We start from the raw sequence: 12731 nt of genomic DNA, 5'->3' as shown, positions 1-12731 counted from the left end.
CGGATTGACGTGAACTGTGTTCCGTCAATTGATTGGTTAAAAAACTTTGTTGGTTTAAAAAACACAATGAAAAGCAAAAACCCCCCTTCAAAGAAAAGTGTGAAGCAAAAGCAACGACAAAAACGTTTTCCAAAAAAGGTTTATTTAAGCTGATCAAATGACGTTACCATGGCCAAACACGACCAAGCTCCCGTTAGGTGTAACTATGGTTCTAGTCAGCCAGGTCCCCAAGTGATTCTGTGGCATTTATGCCAACCAAATGGCATGGTCATGGTTCGGGTTCGACCGAGCCCCCAAGTGATTCTGTGGCCTTAGGCCGATCAAGAGGCATGACTGGTTCAGACATGACCAAGTCCCCAAGTGATCTGGTGGCTCTCGCCTATCAAGAGGCATGGTATTGGTTCGGACACGACCAATCCTCCAAGTGATATAACACGATGCTTTTAGCAAAGCGAACTCAAGGGGTAAACCGGAGGCCGCTTTAGAGCAACTCCATGTAACCTCACATGATGTAAAAGAACAGATACCCCGCTTTAGCTGAGGTTCTGGTTTATTATATTAACCATAATATATACATTGTCGTAATATGTACATAAGTATAGCCAATGGCTCAGGTATAGTAAGGCCGAAGATGAGCTATATTCCACGGCCTGTTAGTCTCCTCCTCTGATGTACGTGAGTCCTTATGCTCTCGAATATCGATCAGATAGTACGACCCGTTGTGCAGATTCTTGCTGACCACGAAAGGCCCCTCCCAAGGTGGGGATAGCTTATGCATATCAGTTTGATCTTGGATGAGCCGAAGCACCAAATCTCCTTCCTGAAAGGCTCTGGTTCTGACCCGGCGACTATGATAACGACGAAGATCCTGCTGGTAAATAGCCGATCGGGCGGCTGCGATGTCACGCTCTTCATCCAACCGGTCCAAAGCATCTTGCCGTGCTGTCTTGTTGTCTGCTTCAATATAAGCCGTGACACGAGGTGAATCATGACGGATATCACTGGGGAGAACCGCCTCCGCTCCATAAACCATGAAGAACGGTGTGTATCCTGTTGATCTGTTGGGTGTTGTATTGATGCTCCATAACACAGATGGTAATTCTTCTACCCAACAACCCGGCGTTCTTTGCAAAGGAACCATGAGCCGGGGCTTGATGCCTCTCAAGATCTCTTGATTAGCTCTTTCTGCTTGACCATTGGATTGTGGATGTGCCACTGATGAAACGTCGAGCCGGATGTGCTCCCGTTCGCAGAACTCCTTCATAGCACCTTTGGACAAATTGGTACCATTATCTGTGATAATACTGTGCGGAAAGCCAAACCGGAAAATCACCTTTTTGATGAACTGAACCGCCGTTGCCGCATCACACTTGCTAACAGGTTCTGCCTCCACCCACTTTGTAAACTTGTCAACCGCCACCAGGAGGTGGGTCTTCTTATCTTTGGACCTTTTGAAAGGCCCAACCATATCCAGCCCCCAAGTCGCAAACGGCCAAGTAATTGGAATCATTCTCAATTCTTGAGCCGGTACATGAGCACGCCTTGAAAACCTTTGGCAACCATCACATCGTCTGACCAGATCCTCCGCATCAGCATGAGCAGTTAACCAATAAAAACCATGGCGAAACGCTTTAGCCACCAGAGACTTTGAACCGGCGTGGTGACCACAATCTCCTTCGTGGATCTCACGCAAAATTTCACGGCCTTCTTCAGGAGACACGCAGCATTGAAAAGCTCCTGATATACTGCAATGATGCAACTCGCCGTTGATGATAGCCATGGATTTGGATCGCCGGATTATCTGCCGGGCTAGAATCTCATCCTCTGGGAACTCACCCCGGTTCTTGTACGCCAGGTAAGGAAGCGTCCAATCTGGAATAACATGAAGAGCCGCCACCAATTGAGCCTCCGGATCAGGAATAGCCAAATCCTCTTCACCAGGGATCTTGACCGACGGGTTGTGCAGCACATCCAGAAAAACATTGGGTGGGACCGGTTTGCGCTGAGAGCCCAGCCGGCTTAAAGCGTCTGCCGCTTCATTTTTCCGCCGGTCCACGTGGTCCACCTGATAGCCTTTGAAATAACCTGCGACAGTATCCACCTCACGACAATATGCTGCCATGAGTGGGTCCTTGGAGTCCCAAGTGCCAGACACTTGCTGAGCCACAAGGTCCGAGTCACCAAAGCACTTAACTCGACTTAGATTCATCTCCTTAGCCATTCGGAGACCATGGAGCAAGGCTTCATACTCTGCTGCATTGTTAGTACAAGGGAACATTAAACGGAGAACATAACAAAACTTATCACCTCGTGGGGAAGTTAATACGACTCCAGCCCCGAGCCTTCCAACTGCCTGGATCCATCAAAATGGATGGTCCAATACGTATGATCTGGCTTTTCTTCAGGTGCTTGCATTTCCATCCAATCATTGATGAAATCAACAAGTGCTTGAGACTTAACCGCTGTCTGAGGCACATACTTCAAACCGTACGACCCCAGCTCTATGGCCCACTTTGCAATCCGGCCAGTTGCTTCCCGGTTCTGGATGATATCTCCCAAAGGAGCGGAACTGACCACCGTAATTGAGTGCCCTTGGAAATATTGTTTAAGCTTCCGGCTTGCCATAAAAACTCCATACACCAGCTTCTGCCAATGCGGATACCTTTGCTTGGACTCAATGAGCACCTCACTGATATAATAGACCGGACGTTGAACCGGATTCTCCTTACCTGCCTCCTTTCGCTCCACCACAATAGCTACGCTGACCGCCCGAACATTAGCAGCAACATATAGCAGTAATGGCTCCTTGTCAACGGGAGCGGCGAGCACAGGCGGATTGGCCAATTGCCGCTTTAAGTCCTCAAATGCTTCATCAGCAGCAGAACTCCAGACAAACTGATCCGTCTTTTTCAACATCTGATACAAAGGGATTGCCTTCTCACCCAGGCGACTGATAAACCGGCTTAGCGCAGCAATCCGGCCTGCCAGGCGTTGAACATCGTTGATACACTTTGGTTTAGCCAGGGAGGTGATAGCCGTGATCTTCTCCGGATTAGCCTCAATTCCCCTGTTGGACACTAGAAAACCCAATAGCTTGCCCGCCGGTACACCAAAGACACACTTGTCCGGATTAAGCATCATCTTGTATGTTCTCAGGTTATCAAAGGTTTCCTTCAAATCATCAATCAGAGTCTCCTTCTCCCTGGATTTAACCACGATATCATCCACGTAAGCATGTACATTACGGCCAATCTGCTTGTGAAGACAATTTTGTACACATCGTTGGTAAGTTGCCTGGGCACTCTTGAGCCCGAAGGGCATAGACACATAGCAGAAGGCTCCAAAGGGAGTTATAAATGTTGTGTTCTCCTGGTCCTTAACTACCATTTTGATCTGATGATAGCCAGAATATGCATCCAAAAAACTTAAACGCTCACAACCCGCCATAGCATCAATAATTTGATCAATACGGGGGAGGGCAAAAGGATCTGCTGGACAAGCTTTATTAAGATCTATGTAATCCACACACATGCGCCAGGTGCCGTTTTTCTTGAGAACCAGCACCGGATTGGCAAGCCACTCGGGGTGAAAAACTTCAACAATAAAGCCAGCTGCTAAGAGCCTGGCTACCTCTTCCCCAATCGCCTTGCGTCTTTCTTCGTTAAACCGGCGGAGGAACTGTTTCACCGGTTTATATTTAGGATCCACATTAAGTGTGTGCTCAGCGAGTTGCCTCAGTACACCTGGCATGTCGGAGGGCTTCCATGCAAAAATGTCCCGATTCTCACGGATGAACTCGATGAGCGCGCTTTCCTATTTCGGATCCAAGTTGGCACTGATGCTGAACTGGTTGGACGAATCGCCGGGTATGAGGTCAACAAGCTTAGTTTCTGCTGCCGATTTGAACTTCAGGGCCGGATCATGCTCCGTAGTTGGCTTCTTCAACAGAGTCATGTCCGCCGGATCAACATTGTCTTTATAGTACTTCAACTCCTCGGTGGCACAAACCGACTCTGCATAAGCCGCATATCCTTCCTCGCATTCCAAAGCAATTTTGCGGCTTCCGTGAACCGTTATTGTCCCCTTGTGACCCGGCATCTTGAGCTGCAAATACACATAATAGGGCCGAGCCATAAACTTGGCGTATGCCGGTCGCCCAAACAGGGCATGATATGGACTTTGGATTTTCACCACTTCAAACGTCAATGTCTCCGACCTGGAATCATGATCATCCCCAAGGCCACTTCGAGAGCTATCTTACCAACGAGATATGCTGATCTGCCAGGCACTACACCGTGGAATACTGTATTAGACGGTTTGAGATTCTTATCTGTTAGTCCCATATGACGGAAGGTCTCATAGTACAGGATGTTAATGCTGCTCCCTCCATCCATGAGCACCTTGGTGAACTTATAACCTCCCACCTGAGGCGCCACCACCAGAGCCAACTGACCCGGTTTATCGACCTGGGGTGGGTGATCCTCTCTGCTCCATATGATTGGCTGTTCAGACCAACGTAGATAACGGGGTATGGCCGGTTCAACAGAGTTGACTGCCCGCCTCTGAACCTTCTGGTCTCTCTTGTCCAAGCTAGTGGTAAAGACATGGTACTGCCCACTACTCAACTGCTTTGGGTTGCTCTGGTAACCTGACTGTTGCTGCTGCTGGTTGTAACCACCCTGGTTGTTCTGACTATTTTGACCATTATGTCCGCCCGGATTACCATTAAATCCTGAACCGGAACTTCCTCCACCGTAACCCGGCCCGGACCCTGAGCCACCGCCAGATTCATGATCATACCGGAAATTATTAGAATTCTTGAACTCCTGCATAATAAAGCAATCCTTCCAAAGGTGGTTTGCTGGCTCCTCCTTCGTCCCATGTCTTGGACAGGGCTGGCTTAGTAGATAGTTTAGGCGGTTTGGGTTAGGGTTGGGTGCTCCATTACGATTTTTCGGCCTACCCTTGCATTGCCGGCCATTGTCCTATGCGTTGGTATTAGCCACAAACTCCATGTTACCATCCGCTTTACGCTTGCCTCCTCCGCCATTGGGAACCCAGTGATGCTGCTGACCTTTGGAGCTGCTGTTCTTCTTCCCTTTCCCTGTCTTGTCATCATCAGATTCGGGATCCTTGGTACTATCAGAATCAGCATATTTCACCAAAGAGGCCATGAGGGTCCCCATGTCGGTGCATTGACGCTTCATCCGTCCCAATTTCAACTTCAGGGGCCCAAACCGGCAGTTGCCTTCTAGGGTTAATACTGCGGTGTCAGCGTTGATGCGGTCTGAGGAGTGCAACACTTGTGAAACCCGGCGCACCCATTGAGTCGTTGATTCTCCTTCCTCCTGGACGCATGCAGCTAAGTCCACTATCGACATAGGCTGTTTACAGGTATCCTTGAAGTTGCTGATAAACTGGGCTCGTAATTAGGCCCATGAACTGATAGAATTAGCTGGCAAGCTTTTTAACCAAGTACGGGCCGTTCCTTCAAGCATCATGGTGAAGTATTTCGCACACGCCGTGTCATACACATCAAGCATCTCCATGGCCATCTCATAGCTCTCCACCCATGTCTCTGGAGGTTGATCCACCGTGTAATTTGGTACCTTGCGCAGGCCTTTGAAATCCTTGGGCAGGCGCACGTTGCGTAAAGCGGGGATAAGGAAAGGCACCCCCAAAGAACTAGAAGTAACACCAGATTCGATCGAGATGGTTGGACGAACCGGCGTGAGCTGCCGAGACTGATGCTGTGCGGCTAACTCAGCCTCCCTGCGCGCTCGGGCCCGGTTCACCACTTCCTGAGCATCATCAGCACCACCCGTCGGGTTGTTTCCACGGGTGCTCCACGTCGTTCATTACTCGACACTGCTGGTTCATCCATACGTCTGCTATAGCTTCGGCTTGGACGGGGGGTCGAGTGGATCCGGTCGCGGCTGTACGAGTACGCTTCTTGTTGGGCCAAAGCTGTCCTCAGAAGTTCCTTGACCCGTCGCGTCTCCACTGCCTGCGGCGAGTCACCTTCAATTGGAATGGCCTCCAGCCGTGCAGCAGCGGCAACAAGATTGTCCATTGGGTTGGTGTCACGACCGGATTTTCCAGACATTGATTTCCAGAAAACGGCCGTCGTGCTCACCAGCCCCAGGATTACTGTTAGCTGATGAGGCACCAACTTGATACAGAAATTCCAAGCAAAAGTGCAAAATATGTAGTACAAGACCATTGTGGCCTATGAGTACAACAATTGGGTTTCTAGTGGTTGATGGCGGAAGTGGTTTGTGAGTCGTCAGTGTCTATGGGACTCCATTTCCCACAGGAACAGCTGACCAGGTCAACTCCTATCTTCGCGAGGCTGCTATCACCGTTGCTTAGTTTCCGGGGCTGTCACCGCAACGCTCCTCTCCATGCAGAAATCTGGCCAAGACAATAGCCAGGGACAAGCCAGTGAGTACTTTGAATGTACTCGCAAACATTATGAACACTGGGATAATATAATTGATAATCATGCACTAAAAAAATTCTATGATCACATCGTCAGTCATAAATAAAACATCTGAACAACACCACCTAAAGGGCTTATAAAGTAAATAAATAACAAGCAATGCCACAGTCGGGCGTCTCAGCGACACCACATAAAGGGCTTATAAAATAAATAAATAACAAGCAATGCCATAGTCGGGCGTCTCAGCGACACCACATAAAGGGCTTATAAAATAAATAAATAAATAAATAACAAGCAATGCCACAGTCGGGCGTCTCAGCGACACCACATAAAGGGCTTATAAAACAAATAATCACAATGAATATCCAGGAGGTAGAACCGTCCCAGGGATACTCAATGATATAATGGGTTAGTCCATAATAATAATAACCATAATCTTCACAAGTCACAAGTCACAGTCCAAGTTCTGGTTTAACAATCTCTTCTCCGAAGACCGACACTAAGACCAACCCTTGACCCATCCCAGACTGTAATCCTTAACCATGGACACGGCTATTCGAATAGGTTTAACCTCTGTAGAGGGTGTACTCTTTACCCACGAGTAACGGATTCCTTTAGTCCATCGGGACTAATTCCGTCTATGGCCTTTTTGTTGAAAACACGCCTAACTTGCACACACCAGCTTAACTCATCGGTGTCTGGAATCACCCATGACACTTGTTAAGCAAAACTCTAAGTGGGGAGGCTACAACCTCGCGTAGCATGGGATCAAATTTATATCGCGCGCTCTAAGGGGTGGCCTCCCCTCTCGATCCCAACCGGAAACACCCATGCCCCCTGACCAGGTGGCATGCCTACCGGCTACAACCGACATCTTCCACCATGGCCTCTCTGTACGGTGTGTGCTGGAAAGGGGTTGACGACTTACTGAACCGTACCCTACCTGCGGCAGGGACGAGTGGTAGTACGAGGCAAATATGGGGGTTACTGGAACAAGACTCGATCTACGGCCGACTCCGGAGGCTTATAAGTTCCCTGCATGACATGTATATCAAATATATTTCAACTGACGAAATCACCACCCATTATACCTTACTATGCCATACCGGACATAACCGTCCCGACGGGGACCGGCGACAAGCTCACTCCTACCCAAGGCAGAGGCTTTCCCGGATTCCTTTCCGGCATGCATGCAAGGCACATGAGGATGATTACCATCACAAGTATATTCATTTCCAACAGCAAGGAAATCACTAATATGCCTTCATGCAAATGATCACATCGCCACATAAAATAACAAGTTCTCCAAAATGAGATGGTGTTATAAACGAGTCAACTAACACACCAAAAATATTATACCGGGGTTCAGAATGCTTGCCTTCATGGTGTGGAAGGGCAGGGTGCAGTCCAAATCTTTTGAAAGCTTCCTTCTCTTCCAAAATCCTATTTTCAAAATTATGCAAATAACACATATTTCAAAAACAGTACAAAAAAGTTGTTTGGAAAATTTTCAAATAAATCTCAAAATAAACTAGACAGAATTGAGGGATGTAGGAAAAAGAATCAACTCATTTGGAGTTGTATTTAAAAAGTTAAGCTCAGTCAAAGTTTTGGTCAAAATCTGTTATTTAAAATTAAAACAGAAAAAGAAAAACGTTTCGAATATACGTACACGTCGAAGGCGTATTTTGGTTATACGCTTCCACTTACTCCAACGTGGACGGCGCGCGAGTCACTGACAGTGGGCCCGCCTGGCCCAATGGTCAGGTTTGACTGGTCTATCCCTCCCTCCTCTTCCTCTGCCCGAACGGAGGCGAGGCAACGGCGATCGTCGCCGGCGAACGGCGGTTCCCCGCGGGTTCCAGAGGGTCTGGATGGATCCGCGAGACCGAGGCGGTCCTTCCGGTGGTCGCTGGGTAGACGGGGGTGGAAAGAGTCGTCGGCGGTGAGCTTCGCGGCAGAGGGGGCTTCGGGAGCAGAGTGGTTTTGGGGCTATGGTGGTTCCCGATCAAAATCGAGTAGGGGGATGGGTTCACGGGAGGAAGAGAAAGTTCCTGGTGAAGAGAATGGAGAGGGGGAGGCCCTTGTGGTGCCGGAATGGCCGGGGCAGTGGCGGCAGCTGCGGTTGCCGGAGATGGGGAAGGAGACCTCCCCGGGTCGATTGGCTGCCAATGGGGGTCCTAGGGAGATGGCTTGGGACTGCCTCCGTGCGGAGACGAGCTCAGGGCTCCTTAAATAGGCGATCGGGGTCGGTTCCGACGGTGGCCGCAGATAAGGTCGCCGGCGACCGCCATTCTGTAGCTAGGGCGTCGTGGCGACGACGAGCGCTAGTGGACACGCTTGTGGATGAGCTCGCGCTGTTCCAGGGGCCAGGTGGCGAGCGGGAGAGGCTTGGGCGGCGTTGAACTGAGCAGGGGCTGTCGGCGGCCGTGGCGGCTAGCTCCTGGCTTGCCGGAGCCGTGGCGAGGGGCTCTTGGCGTGTTGCGGTGAGAAGGGAGCGCGTGGCGCGGCTCTGCAGATCGGGCCAAACCCAGGGGCGCGACGCGGCGGCTCGGGTGCGGCACGTGCAAAACGCGTGCTCTGCTCACGCCCAGAGCATGCACGGAACGTGCTCGACAAAATGCCAGGGCATGCTAGAGGTCTCGGGTGAGGTTGGGGTTTAACAGACCTAGGTTAAAGTCATCTAGAGGCTTAGTGGACAGGTTAGTTTGATCAGAGGTGCAAGTTCACAGTGCAATGACAAAATTCATGTCAAAGCTGTTCATGCACTCTAGGTGTTTGACAAAATGCCACAGGCACCTAGGCATTTCTTGGAGTGGCCAAAACTTCCAGAGTGGGGTCTCTTTAGATGAATAAGAGGGTGGTGAGGTTAGTTTGTGAAAAGCACAAACTTGTTAGTGCAAGTTTTGCAAAACTACAATTCTGGACAGGAGATAAATGGCATTATTTCATGAACCAAAAATATTCAAATGGGTGCATGCTCCTGGACTTAGGGGTCTTGTAGGGTTGACTACAAGTAGGAGAAGGCACAAGGTCACTGGAGCAAACATAAATAGGGTTGTAGTAGAAATCACAAGGCTGGACCAGAATGAAAATGAGGTTGATTCACTCAAATTTTTCAAATAACATCACTGGGTTTTTGCATAAAGTTGAATCATATGCTACTACCAACATCCCATAATTTTGGTGGAGGCCAGAAAGAAATATTTAAATGGGTTGTAGTGCAAAATTGCACTCTGGACCAGAGAAGAAAAATTGATGCAGAGCTCAAAATATTACATGAATAAAAGATATTTTTGTATACAAGTGATTTAAAAATATCACATGACAACTCCAAATTTTTGGTTGGAACTTTTTGTGAATTTATCAAATGGTTGTAGTTCAAATATGGCCATATAACCTTGAAAAACCATTTTTCAAGAAAATAAAGATCAAGCAAATTAATTATGTAATTAGTTATACTGATAAAAGAAAAGTTTTTCTTGAGAGGTTAAACAAGTCCAATAACATATTTGGAAGGTTTTCACTTTAGGGAACAACTCAATGATAATAAGAAAGGAAATGTTTAAAAAAATCAAAAGGGAGTCCAAAAAAATCAAAGTTTTAATTCCTGGCAAAAAATTTAATTTAATAAAACAAGGTCAAAATTTTGGGGTGTCACAGTTGGAGTAGTGACCCGGAGGTGTTAAAGGATCCTGAGGTATAACGGTGTTTTGACGAGGCGGGTCCATCTGACGAGGCTGAATCGGTGCACCGGTCCCAGGGGCTTCTGCCCGGTTCCCCTCCAGCGGATTGCCGGCTCTTGGTTCTGGAGTGTTGAAAAGGTCTCTGGCCTCGAAAACCGGAGGTAAGCGGGATTGGTGCTTCCTCCTCATGACTTCATGCGACGCGCTCTGGTCCAACATAAGCCTATAGGCCTGTGCGTCTAAAGCGGCCCGCTCTGCGGCCATCCTGGTGTCCTCAGCCGCCAGATCCGCCTTGGCCTGGGTGATCTGTTCCTTTACCTTTGCAATCTCCGTGTTGTGAACATCCTGATCTGGCGGATTAACTTCCGCCATAAGCACAGCCAACGCATCAAATAGTTCTGATACAACCCGAGCCAGCGGGCGCACAGGGCCTCCTGCCCCGGCAGCCGTCATCGCTGCTGAACCGGAGATCGTTGCCGCGGCTGTCGAAGAATGAAGCGCTGCTTGTGTTCCGGTCATGAATATTCCAACCCGGTTGGGCAGATCAGAGGGGTCCAGAATACTGTCACCATCGGAACAACTCCCAATCCGGCCATCTTGTAGCTGATAAAGAGATTCGGTTTCTCCGGTCGAAGATTCGTCACCGGAACAAACGACAGTCGCCCCGCGAAACTCCGATCCGTCCTCATAACTTCCTCCATGGATGACTCCCACGAAGGCACGCTTCATGGCTGGTTTAACCCGGGCGGATTGCGCACGCTGAGCCGTCTCAACGAGGTCGGTGCAGATGTCCGGCTCAGGGCCCGGTTCACCGATCTTGCCAATGAAAACGTGAATGCTACCAAAGGGGACCCGGTACCCGTACTCAATTGAGCCGGCCTCGGGGCGCCAGCCTGCGTCGTCGATGTAGAGCTTGCCGCGACGACTCTTAGTCATCCGGCCTACAGCGTAGCCCTCGAGTCCTTCAAAGCGGCCCTCCAAGAACCAGAAACCATCGTGCGATAGCCCCACAGTGGGCGCCAACTGTCGTGGTTTTGTCACGGCAAATGTCCTAGAGAAAGGACTTAGTCGTGGAGCCATCGCGACGGGTTAGCTTGAAGGGGTTAAAGCGGACAAGGGACGCAAGAGAGTTTATACTAGTTCGGCCCCTTCGATGAAGGTAAAAGCCTACGTCCAGTTGTGATGGAATTGATGGGGTTTCAATGACTAGGGAGCAAACAAGCTTCGCCTATGTCTCGAGTTATTGTCTGTTGTCCTTGAACCGCCGCCGGGTCGTCCCCTTATATACACGGGTGATGCCCGTCGGTTCCCAGAGTCCCAATACTGACTCATAGATGTGTCCGGTTTGGTCTCTACTTATTCCTAACTTACAATACAAGTTAACTACCAACGCCGGTTTACGGCTACAGGCCTTGAACCGACCATGGGCCTTGAGCCCTCATCTGCCTTCTTGGTCTTTAACATACTTAACTACTGACGAAGTTAACCCGGCCCAGATAGGCCGGTTTACGCCCAATAGTAATATCCCCAACAGGAGGCATCATAGTACTTTCGGGCAAAATTATAAATACAGCCTTGATAATTCAGCAAAACATTGTTTTTACGATGGGAATACATGTCGCTAGAACATAATATTCTTCGAGCACTGAGCCTCTATCGAACGAGCGCCTTCAAGAACTTCTTCAAAGTAGTGCTCGACAGCCACTCGGCCTACGATTGAACCCTGTGTCACAACAGTGGTGGCCTCCATCTCCGCCCAGTATGTCTTGACACAGGCAAGGGCCATCCGCGCACCCTCTATGCACGCCGATCTCTTTACAGCATCGATGCGTGGCACAACACCAAGGAATTATTGCACTAAACTAAAGTAGCTATTCGGTCTTGGCCCTCCCAGCCACAGGTGATCCACAATGGACCTCGTGGCAAGTCCGGACAACCTATGGAGCTCGGCCCACTTGGCCAATCGCTCATTCAACAGCAGCGGACGGACTGGAGCGTGAAACTGTGACCATAACAGCTTTTCCACTTCGAGACCTTTCTGATCCTTGAAGTACTCGTCCGCATCAGCAGCACTTGCAGCCAAATCCATGTAGGCGTCCGCAGAACTCCATAGCCGGTCCAGAGGAGCATACTTCGGATCTCCGAACTTAGTTCGCAACAAGAAGGGCTTCCCAGACACGATAACTGCAGCTTGATTCAGATCCTCATTCGTCGCTCTAATTTTGGAGCGGTCTTCCTTGGCAGTCACCAGGGCCTTCTCCAGGTCCGTCGTCTTCGCCCGGTTTTCTTCTTCAAGAAGCTGGTAATGGTCAGCAGAATCTTTTAACTCTACATCCATCTTGGCTATTTTTTCCTTGCTCTCGCAATGCGCAGTCTGTTCGGCCCTTAACTCTTCGGCTGCCTTTAGAGCGGCCGCATTACTACTCCTTGCTTGCTCCTTGGCTCGGGCAAGTTCCGCCCGAAGAGTCTCCACGGTGGCAGCTCCATCTGTAGTCACAACATATTAAAGATACTGTCATCATGCTACTCTTATTATGTGACGATCACCAGAGAAATCACTCACCCTGTGCCTCGTCAAGCCGCTTGTTGACAAGCACGATGTC

Source organism: Triticum urartu, chromosome 4 (genome assembly GCF_003073215.2).
Source record: "Triticum urartu cultivar G1812 chromosome 4, Tu2.1, whole genome shotgun sequence".
NCBI lineage: Eukaryota > Viridiplantae > Streptophyta > Magnoliopsida > Poales > Poaceae > Triticum > Triticum urartu.
The sequence above is the reverse complement of the archived record's forward strand: the minus strand, read 5'-3'. Positions refer to the sequence as shown.